Here is a 14,899-nt window from a genome sequence, read left to right as displayed (position 1 = left end):
AGCGGTTTGCAATCAGCTGCTGCTAACCTAAAGGTTGGCAGTTCGAACCCACTCACCAGCTCCACGCAAGAAAAGACCTGGCAATCTGCTTCTGCAAAGACTGCAGCCAGGGAAACCCTATGGAGCAGTTCTGCACAGTAACACATGGGGCCACCATGGAGGGGGGTGCAACTCGATGGCAGCTAACAACAACAAGATTCCAGTTTCCACATTCTGAGACAGAATTTTGAGGATCATCAAACGCAACAGTGAAAGCAACTCTTCTGGTGTTAAGGCTCCCTGAGAGTGGAATTGCTACATGGAGTTCTCAAGGCTGTGACCTTTGGGAGGCAGATTGCCAGGCCTTTTTTCCGAGTCACCTCTAAGATAAAAAGGAAAAGGAAATGAGCAGAGAGGAGGGACCTCATGCCACCAAAAGCAGCACCAGGAGAATAGCACATCCTTTGAACCTGGGGTCCGTGCACGTGAGAAGCTCCTCAACCATGGGAAGATTGAGGACAAGGACCTGAGCCGACAGAGAGAGAAAGCCTTTCCCTGGGGCTGATGCTCTTAACTTGGATTTTTATTCTACTTTACTGTGAGAAAATACACTTCTCTTTGTTAAAGCCAAAAAAAAAAAAAAAGGTAAATATTCATTAAATAAAACAACAAAGACAAAAATGAGAATGTGGAAAAGCCTTTAAAAATTGAGGCATCCCTAGTGATACTAACCAAGAAAAGAAAGAAATGCCACAAATATTCAATATCAGGAATAAGAGGATATTATGATCAACCTTATCTCAATAAATTTGAAAATTTAGACAAAATGGAAAAATGTCTCAAAAAATTATAATATGCCAAAACTTATTTAAGGAAAACAAAAACTATGAATAGTTCAATAACCTTTAAGATACCGAATCAGTACTATAAGGATCTACCCACAAAGAAAATTCTAGGCTTATATGACTCAGTCATTAGGTTTTTGATATATTCAGTGAGGAAAGAAATTTAAAAAACAAGATAAATTCTTTTCAGGAATTCATAACATTAATTCCAAAATCTCAACAATAACGATGTAAAAAATAAAAATGTAAAAGCATAACTTAATCTCACTCGTGTCTATAGCTACAAAACTCAAAAAAAAAAAAGAAAAGAAAAATTGGAGAGAATTCAGCTACACGCACACACACACACTTACATACACACATACACACGCACCTCCGCCCAGATGTGATGAATCTCATATTTGCTCATATTCCATTGGCCAAAGTTTATCCAATGGCCTAGTCCAAAGTCAAAAAAGGAAAGAACATATATTATTTCCTGTTACAGGGAAGGTGAAAGAAAGTGGAGCTTGAGAATGATAATATAGCATTTAGGATTGTTTACAGCCTTTGTCTAATGCAAACAAGGTTTTGTTATGATCCTTCTTATCGATCTTTCCTTGGGCGTTTTGGGGCACATGCGTGAATATCTAAGATATTTACTTAAGAGGCATTGCTGTCCATAGGATAGCTGCATCATCACTGTCACTAAATATTGATAAATTTTCTCCAAATTGGTCTTACAGATTTATATTTCCAACAAATGTGTGTGCGTATGTGTGTGTGTGTATTCCATTTCTATACATCTTTCCATTGCTTTCTGCTGTACAACTTAAACATTATTAGAGAAAGCAAGTATACATTCATATGTATATTGGAGTGGAGTCCATAGTAAAGGTAAAAGAAACTGTACATAAGAAATACATGCTAGCAATCTATCAGATGCTGCTATACATATATACTGGAATTCAACAAGTAAGTAAGTGGCTGGAGGATGGTTAAAGCCAGTTATCTCACAGTTGGAGCAGGAGACTATGGACAAGCAAGGATAGGATTCTAGAATGATTCATGTGGTAATGGATTAAAGTTGGAACCTTCAGCATGAACTCACGTTTACATTATAGATACAAAGGGTTACATGTAGAAGTGTGTATAAAAAAAAAATATTGCTATGTTTATTTACAGGAATCCTGCTAATGCAATAGTTAAGCGCTAGGCTGCCAACAGTAAGGTCAGCTGTTTGGACCCACCAGCAGCTCTGCAGGATAAAATACCTGGAGGTCTGTTCCAGTAAAGAGTATAGCCTAGGAAACCCTAAGGGGCAGGTCTACTCTGTCCTATAGGGTTGCGATGAATCTGAATTGACTCGATGGCATAAAACAACAATAATAACACGTATATTTACATAGGTTAGTATACACACATGTATTTCATTGTTTTGTAAGTTGACGCATCTAATATCCACATGTTGCTTTTTAGTAGCTTTCTCCAATTTGAAAAAAAAAAAAACTAAGGCTTTTTGGAGAAATGATTGATTATAGAACTGGAGCAGAAAATATATTACATAGGCCAGAAAAGTAAAGAAATAATCCACAACAAAACAAAACAAACAACAACAACCAAAAAAAATGGCTAAAGTTGAAACAATTTGAGCAAGAAAATGATTAAAATAGTATCTAATTATAATCCAAAGTTTAAAATAAATATCTGTGAGTCCATAGCAATATAAAGAAATAATTGAATAAATAAATAAACGGGAGGAGAAAAATACCACCTGAAGAAGAGTTTCAAACAACTTATATAGATACTCTGCCCTCAAGGAGGTCACACATAACTCCTCATTCCTTAAGTGTGGGCTGCTCACTGTGACTTCCTCCAAAGAGTAGCAAAGAGTACAGCATAGAAAAAGGGGGTGACTTTACAGTGAAGACGCATGACACCATTGCCTCAGCCATGTGATCAAGGTCAATATCAACAGTGATAAACCATGTCAGTATTATTTACCTTTAATATGATGTTATGTCAACAGCATATTACCTCTTTGGCCTTCGTTACCAAAACACATAATCCGCATGAGAAAAACAGCTAAGTACAAATTGAGGGCATTCTACAAAACACCTAACCAGTACTCTCAAAACTGTGAAGATCATTAAAACAAAGTCTGAGAAATTGTCAGAGTCAAAAAGAACCAAGGAGGTATGACAACTAAATGTTATATAGTATCTTGGATGATATCCTGGAAGAGAAAAAGGACCGTAGGTAGAAACTAAGTAAATTTTAAGTGTGGACGCTTGTTCATAAGATTGTATCAATATTATTTTGTTAATTGCAAAAAAAAAAAGTACATTCTATATAAGAAGTTAACAGGAGAAGCTGACTGTCAGAGATCTCTCTGTACTATCTTCTCAATTTTTCTGTAATTCTAAAACTGCTCTAAACAAAAAGTATATTAAATAAAATGTCAACCTGATTTACTTTTTAACAACTATGTAACGCTGCTCTTCATGTTTCTAATTACAGTGGCTCAAAAGTCAGACATATGTATGTTGAAAACTTTATACTAAGTGATCTCCAGAAGAATCATCCCAGACAATGATCCACAGATATATTTCAGAGACATAGTCAAGCAGAGGGTTATAAAAAAGGGACAGGAATTAATCTATAATTTGAATTGCTAATGAGGAAGTATAAATAATATTCTTAGAGATGATAGCTTCGAGTAAGGACCCATTAAATGTTGAAGAGGCAACAAAAAGAAATGCCAAAACAAAACTGTAAAAATTTGGTAATTGAATTATAGCTTCAGTTTATAATAATGCTAATCTGTAATCTTTGTTGTTGTTATTGGTATCTGCCCTCAAGTCAGCCCCAACTCATACCAACTGCATGTTACAGAGCAGAACTGATCCATTGGGTTTTCTTTTTTTTGGAAAAACCTTTTTTTTTATTTTTATTTTTATTGTGCTTTAAGTGAAAGTTTACAAACCAAGTCAGTCTCTCATACTCTTATACACACCTTGCTATGTACTCTTACTTGGTTTTCCCCAATGAGATAGCACACTCCTTCTCTCTACCCTGTATTCCCTGTCCATTCAGCCAGCTTCTGTCCACCCCTACCTTCTTATCTCCCCTCCAGACAGGATCTGCCCACAGAGTCTCATGTGTCTACTTCAGCCAAGATGCTCACTCCTCACCAGTATCATTTTCTGTCTTATCATCCAGTCCAATCCCTGTCTGAAGAGTTGGCTTTGTGAATGGTTCCAGTCTTGGGCTAACAGAAGGTCTGGGGACCATGACCTCTGGGGTCCTTCTAGTCTCAGACCATTAAGTCTAGTCTTTTTACAAGAATTTGAGGTCTGCATCCCACTGCTGTCCTGCTCCATCAGGGATTCTCTGTTGTGTTCCCTGTCAGGGTAGTCATCGATCATAGCTGGGCACCATCTAGTTCTTCTGGTCTCAGGCTGATGTAGTCTCTGATTTCTGTGACCCTTTTTGTCTCTTGGGCTCATAATTACCTTGTGCCTTTGGTGTTCTTCATTCCCCTTTGCTCCAGGTGGGTTGAGACCAATTGATGCATCTTAGATGGCTGCTTACTAGTGTTTAAGACCCCAGACACCACTCTCCAAAGTGGGATGCATAATGTTTTCTTAATAAGCTTCATTATGCTAATTGACTTTGATGTCCCCCTAAACCATGGTCCCCAGGGCCCCACCCCTGCTACACTGGCCTTCAAAGCTTTCAGTTTATTCAGGAAACTTCTTTGCTTTTGGTTTAGTCCAGTTGTGCTGACTTCTCCTGTACTGCATGTTGTCTTTCCCTTCACCTAAAATAGTTCTTGTCTACTATCTAATTAGTGAATACCCCTCTCCCTCCCTCCCCACTCTTGTAACCATCAAATAATATTTTCTTCTCTGTTTAAACTATTTCTTGAGTTCTTATAAGAGTGGTCTCATACAATATTTGTCCTTTTGCAACTGACTAATTTCACTCAGCATAACGCCTTCCAGATTCCTTCATGTTATGAAATGTTTCACAGATTCATCATCGTTCTTTATCGATGCGTGGTATTCCATTGTGTGAATATGCCAGAATTTACTTATCCATTCATCTGTTGGTGGGCACTTTGGTTGCTTCCAAATTTTTGCTATTGAAAACAGAGCTGCAGTGAACATGGGTGTGCATATATCTGTTCGTGTAAAGGCTCTTATTTCTCTAGGATATATTCCAATGAGTGGGATTGCTCGATCGTATGGCAATTCTATTTCTCGCTTTTTAAGGAAGCGCCAAATCAATTTCCAAAGTGGTTGTGCCATTTTACATTCCCACCAGCAGTGTATAAGTGTTCTAGTCTCTCCACAACCCCTCCAACATTTATTTTTTTGTGTGTTTTTTGGATTAATGCCAGTCTTGTTGGAGTGAGATGGAATCTCATTGTAGTTTTGATCTGCATTTTTCTAATGGCTAATGATTGTGAGCATTTCCTCATGTATCTGTTAGCTACCTGAATGTCTTCTTTAGTGAAGTGCCTGTTCATATCCTTTGCCCATTTTTTAATTATGTTATTTGTCTTTTTGTTGTTGAGTTTTTCCACAGGGTTTTCTTGACTGTAATCTTTACAGAAGTAAATTGCCAGGCCTCTCTTCCACTGAACCATGGAGGGGTTTCAAACAAACAAAAAAAAAAATTTTTTTTTTTTTTTTGAACATGGAAATACAAGTTCTATATAAACATCCTTCTACAAGACTTAGAATCATACAGGGAATGTTAGTAATATTATTGCTATTATGATTATTTTATAGAAGAAAAATCTGAAGCTTATTAAGTTATCAAGGTCATACAAAAAGTATGTTTAAGTTAGCTGCTGATCAAATATTCCTTGGGCCACACAGGCTCCTCTAGCCTTATAATAGCACTGGAAATATTATTTATTAAATGGACTTACTAAAAATGTTCTGCATACTGATAGCAACATTTAAATGTAGTAAAATGGTTACCTGAAGCCCTGAATATGCACAGTGCATTACATAAAGTGCATTAAGTCTAGCCACTCAACCCCTGCAGAGGCTGAAAAAACATAATATTAATATGTAGGAACTTGAATTGGAAATGTGATATCATGGTGTCTCATTTTAGGTTGTCATTATCATTGGAATGAGGTCTTGTTATTTCATTTTCAGTTTTTCATTAGGAGCTTTATAAGAAGCATGAAACATTAGCATTTTAATTCTTTTGTGAATAAAAATGTTGTTCTTGCTCTTAGACATGTGAACAATCCTTTTTCAAGTACTCTTTCTCCAGTATAATTAAAGATTGGCTACTTGACAAAAACCCTGGTCTCTCAAATAATAGACAATGTTACATTTAAGTATCGCATTATTATTCAGGAAGCATTTTGTACCCTTTATTTTTCCTATATTTTAATATTTCTCCAAATTAGAAACTTCCGTGCTTAAATCCCATAGATTCTTTTTAAACCTTCACTTATTTGTCATCACAGTTGCACTTAACACTGACGGCCTTTCTGTTTCTCATGAAACTCTTACTTCTAAAGATCCCAGATTTCCTTACGCAACTCTGGATATTCAATGTTTTGCTTTTTTTTTTTTTTTCCCCCTCCTCTTTGCTAAATTTTTGTTTACCTCAGATTTTTATCCTGGGTTCTCTTCTTTTTTTTTTTTTTTACTCTACAGTACATTTCTGGGCAATCACATTAGCTCCCAGGGCTTGTTTATTTTTTGATCTGGAAATAGCATTTATCCAGAACAGAATAATAGTTAGAATTTGTGGTCTAATTTCACAAATTTCAGACAGATGTAGTTTGAATTGTACACTTTGAAACATACTTTTCTGTGACCTTGGTAGCTGGATAGCTTCAGACTTTTTCTTCTCTAAAATCATATTATAAATCATATGAATAGTAATAATATTACTAATATTCGCTGTATGACTCATTCTAAGTCCTGTGTAAGGATGTTCATATAGAGCTTGTATTCCCAGTCTCACTGCAACAACAAAAAGTGTAAGGTGTTTAGTAATAGAGCATCTTAGAAATGAAAATTTAAGTATCACGAAATGTCTGTATTTGAACTATAATTAGAACTCAACTCTGAATAAACCAGAGAATGAGTTTTTCAACATCTATTTTAAACTGTTTCACTACATCGATACCTTGCCTGCAGAGTGGGTATGTTTGTGTGTGTGTGTGTGTAAAGAGAAAAAAAAAGACATCCAGACCCCTAACTATGTACTCAATCTCTTCAGTTATGTATAACACCAAAAAACCAAACCCACTGCTGTCAAGTCAATTCTGACTCATAATGACCCTACAGGATAGAGTAGAACTGCCACATAGGGTTTGCAAGGAGCAGCTGGTGGATTCATACTGCTGAACTTCTGGTTAGCAGTTGAGCCCTTAACAATAACTATGCCACCTGGGCTACAAGTATAACACGGATACATTAAATTCTACATTAAGCTAAGCTATTTATTTTATTGACTTTTTGTTTCCCTAACTATCCCAGCTTGTTCCTCTTGCATCCCTCATTACTAAGTTTCCCAAGTTAGAAAAGCAGGAATTACGATTTTCTGTTCATTCCCTCCTTCTTTCCCTACAACGAAATAATCAGGAAGTCTCCAGTTTTCTACCTCATTAATACTTTGAAATCCATTGATGGCCTCCTTTTCCATAGCTATGTCCTCGTGGGAGCAGCATTACTCACATACCCGGGTAACTGAGATTACCAAACATGTCACTTTCTTTTAGTCATGTCCTTCTCCTAAACATTCTTCACAAAACAGCCAGAGTAATTTTGTTTTTAATGAAATGTAACTATGTCACATTGCCTTTCTGGCTGTCTGACTGCTGAAAATGTTCACTCTCCCTCAAACTTTACTGCTCTTAGGCTAATTTCTAATCTTCTTAATGTAGTTTACCAAGTTTTGCATGTCTGGGGTCTGCTCAACTCTGCAGTCCCTTTCATATTGTTGTTGTCCTTAGGTGTCGTCGAGTTAGTGCCGACTCATAACGACCCTACATATCACAGAAGGCAACACTACCCAGTCCTGTATCATCATAATCATTGCTATGCTTGAGCCCATTGTTGCAGTCACTGTGTCAATCCACCTCATTGAGAGCCTTCTAACATTACTTCTTAATTTTTCTTTTTTTTATATTTCCAACCTTTAGAACTTCAAGTTTACTTTTTCACTTTAGAAGACGTTTGCCTACATCTTTACTTTCCTAACTCCTACTTGAAGAGGTAACATAGTTATTAGAGCTGAACTAGCTAGGTTATACCATTTTTTAAACTGTACAAGTTACTTCAGTGTTTGTATTAATTTCCATATCTGTAAGGCGGAGACAATAAAGTTCCGTGCCTCATTTTTTATGAGGGCTAAATGCTCTTTAACAGCATTTAATTACAAGATTTTTAGTCAAAATAGACAGTTAATACGTGGCAGCTTTGGTGAAGATAAGACAGTACAATATGCTGGGGAAGTCAGTATAACTTGTACAAGGCAAGATCATGGGAGCTCCATATACAAATCCAAACTCCCAGAGGGATTGAATTACTGGGCTGAAGGCTGTAGGGTCTATGGTCTCAGGCAACATTTAGCTCAACTGGCATAACATAGCTTATAAAGAAAATGTTCTACATTCTACTTTGGTGAGTAGAATCTGGGGTCTTAAAAGCTTGTGAGTGGCCATCTGAGATATTCCACTGTCTCACCCCCTTGGGAGCAAGGAAAAATGAAGAGAACCAAACACATAAGAAAAAGATTAGTCCAAAGGGCTAATGGACCACAACTAACACAGCCTTCACCAGACTGAGTCCAGCACAACCAGATGGTGCCTGGCTATCACTGCTGACTTCTCTGACAGGTATCATAACAGAGGGTCCCCGACAGAGCTGAAGAAAAATGTAAAACAAAATTCTAAGTCACATAAGAAGACCAGACTTACTGGCCTAAAAGAGACTGCAGAAAACAGAAGAGTATGGTCCCTGGACACCGTTTTAGCTCAGTAATGAAGTCACACCTGAGGTTCATCCTTCAACCAAAGACTAGACAGGTCCATAAAACAAAACAAGACTAAAGGTGCACACCGACCCAGGATTAGAAGGCAGGAGCGGACAGGAAACCTGGTAATAAAAAAAAAAAAAAATGTTGACATGTCGTGGGGTTGGTAACCAATGTCACAAAACAATATGTGTACTAATTGTTTAATGAGAAGCTTATTTGTTCTGAAAACCTTCATCTAAAGTACAATAATAAAAAAAAAAAAGATTTTTAGTGGTACAAAATATCATTTGCACTAGTTTCAGGAAAATCCCTAAATAAGACAATACATCATTACATGCAACCACAATCTAAAATCTTAACATGTATTTTGGCATACATTCAAAAGTGAATTAAATATATATTATGTTGCAATAATATATGTTAATGATGAATAAGGATAAATTTAATTTTAGAAAAATAAGCAGAAATAGAAATAAGTTCTCTGATATATCAGTGAAAGATGCTAGACAGAGTCCTGGCTAACAATCAAATGATCATTTTTCCTATTTTCCCCTGTATGAATCCCACACATGATTAATTCTTGACAAATATTTTTGGAATAAAGGAGTGAATTAGTTGCTCAGTATTGTCCTCTACTTAATGAAAATATGCTAATACATCAATATGCTTTGAATAAATAACTTGCTTATGAAAACGTGTTATTCATTCTCTTAATATAAGAAATTTTGTTTTTCTAGATTCATGTATAATATATAAAATAAACTTGATGTCTATGTTAAGTATATACAAATGACCCTTTAATAGAAAATCTGAAAAAAATAGTATGCTTAATAAGGGAATCAAGTATGAGATACATTTTGTGTAAGTATTATTTACATAAATAGGTATTAGGTATAAACATTGCAAAGAGTACTGAATTTTGTGACATAATGCCGTTATCCAAAGAGAAGAACTGTGAATTTAATTTTCTCTAGGTCCTAGTTTTCTACTGATGTATAAGCACACTGTAAATGAGAGTGATTAAAGTTTATTTCTTCATAGGCTAGTGCAAATTAAAAAATGAAGCTTTTCAAGAGAAAGGTTAGGAACTAAAATGATCTGTTCTCAAATTCTGACCTTATTTAGTCAAGATTTCCATTATTCTAAATCAGCAGGGAGAGTGCTAATTACTCATTTAGAGATGCTAAGGTGGCCCTGGGAGGTAAATGGGAAGACTGAAGACCCTAACTAGAAAACATGTTCCCCACAGTGACTACTTGTTAGCAACTCTTCCCTTTGAAAGCCCCAGAGGGAAAGTTTTGACAGGCAGTCAAGAAAAATCTATTACCTTAAAAGTGGAGACAAAAAGCATGAACAATATTAGAATTTTAATGCTAAAAATTACTCCATTAGGTTTCACCCAGTGACCCCCCAGGAACCTGTGATCTTTCAGTGACAGCAGAGCATGAACTTCAACTATCCATCCAAGACAAAAGAGAACACATTTCCTCTGATGCTTGCAGAACCTCCATGGGACCTGATTGCCCAGTCTCAGTCCTGTACATCTAAAATGACTGCATTTGTCCTACTCATGCTAATCCTAGTAGAACCAGCAAATGTATACCCTAGTCTCTGCCCATTGCTGGTCCTTCAAATGGAAAAAGTGACTGAGCAGATTTTCCCCCAAACTGAAACTAGCTTATTCTGTTTTAGGCAGCAAATTTGGAAAAAGGTCAGAAGACCAGTGAACAGGTTATCATTAGCACCCAGGGAACATCCTGGACTAGTACTCCAAGCTTACAGTTATTGACTCCAAGAAGATCAAGATTTTTTTTTTCTAGATGAGGTTGGTGTGGTGATAACTCCACAAGACTACCAAGATCAGAATATCGACTTCAGAGGGTGCATCCCAGGAACTGCCATCTGCTGCTTTCTCTGTCACCTCGGAAGGCAGTATGTGGAATATTGCCCAGAAAGTGTTCCTAGACCCAAACATTATCAAACTGAAACAAGGCGAGGAGATATTGGACACCATCAAGCAGTATTGTATCCTGTGCAGTAACAGAGATGAAAAGTTCCAGGCCTTGTATAACTTTTACAGAGTTGTCATCATTTCTCAAGCCATGATTTTCTGCCATACACACAAAATAGCTCATTGGCTGGCAGTGGAGTTCTCAAAAGGAAGCTACCAGGAGGCAAGGCTCTGCTGAGTGGTGAAATGATGATGGAGCTAAGAGATGTTGTGATTAAGCACTTTTGAGAAGGCAGAGAAGGTTTTGGTGACTATCAACATGGATGTCTGTGGCATTAATATTGAACAAGCATCTGTTGTTCTCAACTTTGAACTTCCTGTGGAAAAGGATGACAACCTGGACTAAAAAACCTACCTTCACTGAATCAGGTGTGCCAGCTGCTTTGGCGTGTTTGCCAGGCAGTATTATTCCTTCCATTTTTCTTTTTTTCCTTCCTTTCCCCCACTGCCCCTCTTTTTTTCTATCTCAATATCTCCCTAAGTCATTTTCTCTCTCACGCGCTTTCTCTCTCATTCCTTAGCCTAATTTGCTAAGGTTTGTGCATTTTGTTGGTCTTTTCAAAGAAGTAACTTTTGGTTCTGTTGACAGTCTCTATTGTTTTTCTATTCTATATTCCATTATTTTCCACTCCAATCATAGTTATTTTCATCCTTATGCTTGCTTTAGGTGTAGTTCTTTTTTTTTTTTTCCTCCAGTGTCTTAATGTGAAAGATTGGTTTCTTAAGATTTTTCTCTAACAAAAAGCATTTACAGCTACAAATTTTCCTGAGCACTGCTTTAGCTGCACCCCATAAGTTTTGATATATCTTCATTTTCATTCATCTCATGCCATTATTTCATTTCTCTGTGTTGCTTGTTAGTACTATTCATTACTACTCAAAATGACTAAATCTGCTTGAGACATCACCCAGGAATGGGAACTAGAGATAAGACAGAGCAGGTATGAAGGCAGTACTCGTTGCTGTCAAGTCAATTCCGACTCAGACTGACCTTATAGGACAGAGTAGAATTGCCTCATAGGGTTTGCAAGTACTGGCTGGTGGATTTGAACTGCCACCATTTTGGTCAGCAGTTGAGCTCTTAACCACTGTGCTGGGGGGAGAAAAATAAAGTGATTTTCTAATTCGATCACATTAATAGCAGAATTTATTTTCAAAATCTAGTTACAGTGCCCAGCTACAACCAGTGACTGCCCTGACAGGCAACACAACAGAGAACTCACGAAGGAGTAAGAGAGCAGAGGGATGAAGGAGTAAGAGAGCAGTGGGATGCAGACCCTAAATTCTTGTTAAAAAAAAAACAGGCTTTATTGTCTAACAGAGACTAGAAGGGCCCCAGAGGTCATGGTCCACAGACCTTGTGTTAACTCAAGACAGGAACCATTTTCAAAGCCAACTCTTCAGATAGGGATTGGACTATAGGATAGAAAATGATACTGGCGATGAGTATCTTGGATCAAGTAGACACATGAGACTATGTGGGCAGCTTCTGTCTGGAGGGAAGATGAGAGGGCAGAGGGGGTCAGAAGCTGGCCGAATGGACACGAAAACAGAGAGTGGAGGGAAGGAGTGTGCTGTCTCATTAGAGCGAGAGAAAATAGGAGTATATAGAAAGCTGTATGTAAGTTTTTATATGAGAGACAGACCTGGTTAGTAAACTTTCACTTAAAGCACACACACACACACACACACACACAAAACTAGCTACAAATAACTTAAAGCAGTGAACTTCTCTTGAGCAGAAGGCTAGCCTAGCTGCGGACTGAAGAATTCATTCAGGAATTTATTGGATAGTAAATACCATGTACGGATTTAAGTTGCATAAGTATAGTTCACTTAAATATGTTTTCTGGGTAGCTGGAAAATCATCTGTGTGTGTTTACTATTTTTGAATAACATTTGATTGAAGAAAGAGGTCAAAGTCTCCTACTTTTGTACACCCTTAAAGGTCAAAATCCTATCTAACTGGTTCTGTTGCACACATTTCCAAAAGTCTCCTATTGCTCAAACAAAGCAAGAAAGAGGATCACATTTCAGAAATCATGAAAACTGTTTGGGTTTACCTGCTAGAGGAAGAGAAGGTAACACAATTTGAAATTTATGAGTTTTTTTTTTTTTTTTTTTTTTTTTTGGTGTCCTATTTATAATCCCTGTCAGGGTATGTTCCTATTGGAAGGAAACTAGGTTCAGAGCATTCTTGTTGTTACCATTAGCTGCCATTGAGTCAACCCTGACTCATAGCAACCCCATGCACAATGGAATGAAATATTAGTCCCATGCCACCCCTCAAGAAGTCATTGAATAGACAGGAAAGAAAGAAAGGACCAAGATGGATGTCAGAGGAGATTCTGAAACTTGCTCTCAAAAGTCAAGCAGCTAAAGCAAAAGGAAGAATTGATGAAGTAAAAGAACTGAACAGAAGATTTCAAAGGGCAGCTCGAGAAGACAAAGTAAAGTATTATAATGACATGTGCAAAGAGCTGAAGATGGAAAACCAAAAGGGAAGAACACACTCGGCATTTCTCAAGCTGAAAGAGCTGAAGAAAAAATTCAAGCCTTGAGTTGCAATACTGAAGAGAGTTTTATCGGGAAAATATTAAATGATGTAGGAAGCATCAAAAGAAGATGGAAGGAATACACAGAGTCATCATGCCAAAAAGAATTAGTTGATGTTCAACCATTTCAAAAGGTGGCATATGATCAGGAACCAATGGTACCGAAGGAAGAAGTCCAAGCTGTTCTGAAGGCATTGGTGAAAAACAAGGCTCCAGGAACTGATGGAATATCAATTGAGATGTCCCAAAAAACAGATGCAGCGCTGGAGGTGCTCACTGGTCTATGCCAAGAAATATGGAAGACAGCTTTCTGGCCAACTGACTGGAAGGGATCCATATTTATGCCTATTCCCCAAAAAAGTGGTCCAATCAAACGTAGAAATTATAGAACAATATCATTAATATCACACACAAGCAAAATTTTGCTGAAGATCATTCAAAAATGGCTGCAGCAGTATATCGACAGGGAACTGCCAGAAATTCAGGCCGGTTTCAGAAGAGGACGTGGAACCAGGGATATCATTGCTGATGTCAGATGGATCCTGGCTGAAGGCAGAGAATACCAGAAGGATGTTTACCTGTGTTTTATTGACTATGCAAAGGCATTTGACTTTGTGGATCGTAACAAATTATGCACAACATTGCAAAGATTGGGAATTTCAGAACACTTAATTATGCTCATGAGGAACCTTTACATAGATCAAGAGGCAGTTATTCGGACAGAACAAGGGGATACTGATTGGTTTAAAGTCAGGAACGGTGTGAGTCAGGGTCGTATTCTTTCACCATACCTATTTAATCTGTATGCTGAACAAATAATATGAGAAGTTGGACTATATGAAGAAGAACAGGGCATCAGGATTGGAGGAAGACTCATTAACAACCTGCGTTATGCAGATGACACAACCTTGCTTGCTGAAAGTGAAGAGGACTTGAAGCACTTACTAATGAAGATCAAAGACCACAGCCTTCAGTACGGATTGCACCTCAACATAAAGAAAACAAAAATCCTCACAACTGGATCAGTGAGCAATATCATGATAAACGGAGACAAAATTAAAGTTGTCAAGGATTTCATTTTACTTGGATCCACAGTCAGCACCCATGGAAACAGCAGTCGAGAAATCAAAAGACGTACTGTATTGGGTAAATCTGCTGCAAAGGACCTCTTCGAAGTGTTGAAGAGCAAAGATGTCACCCTGAAGACTAAGGTGCGCCTGACCCAAGCCATAGTATTTTCAATCACATCATATGCATGTGAAAGCTGGACAATGAATAAGGAAGACCGAAGAAGGATTGACGCCTTTGAATTGTGGTGTTGGTGAAGAGTACTGACTATACCAGGGACTGCCAAAAGAACGAACAAATCTGTCTTGGACGAAGTACGGCCAGAATGCTCCTTAGAGGCAAGGATGGAGAAACTGCGCCTTATATACTTTGGACATGTTCTCAGGAGGGATCAGTCCCTGGAGAAGGACATCACGCTTGGCAGAGTACAGGGTCAGCAG

At 37.6% G+C, this 14,899-nt stretch overlaps 1 pseudogene; it reads left to right on the top strand.

Moving 5' to 3' along the window:
• The first annotated feature begins 10,269 nt into the window (after nt 1-10,269).
• Nucleotides 10,270-11,200, top strand: LOC126066982 (ATP-dependent RNA helicase DDX19B-like; annotated as a pseudogene).
• The last annotated feature ends 3,699 nt before the right edge of the window (nt 11,201-14,899 follow it).

The sequence above is a fragment of the Elephas maximus genome, chromosome 24 (genome assembly GCF_024166365.1).
Source record: "Elephas maximus indicus isolate mEleMax1 chromosome 24, mEleMax1 primary haplotype, whole genome shotgun sequence".
NCBI lineage: Eukaryota > Metazoa > Chordata > Mammalia > Proboscidea > Elephantidae > Elephas > Elephas maximus.
This window is presented reverse-complemented; position numbering and strand designations above follow the sequence as displayed.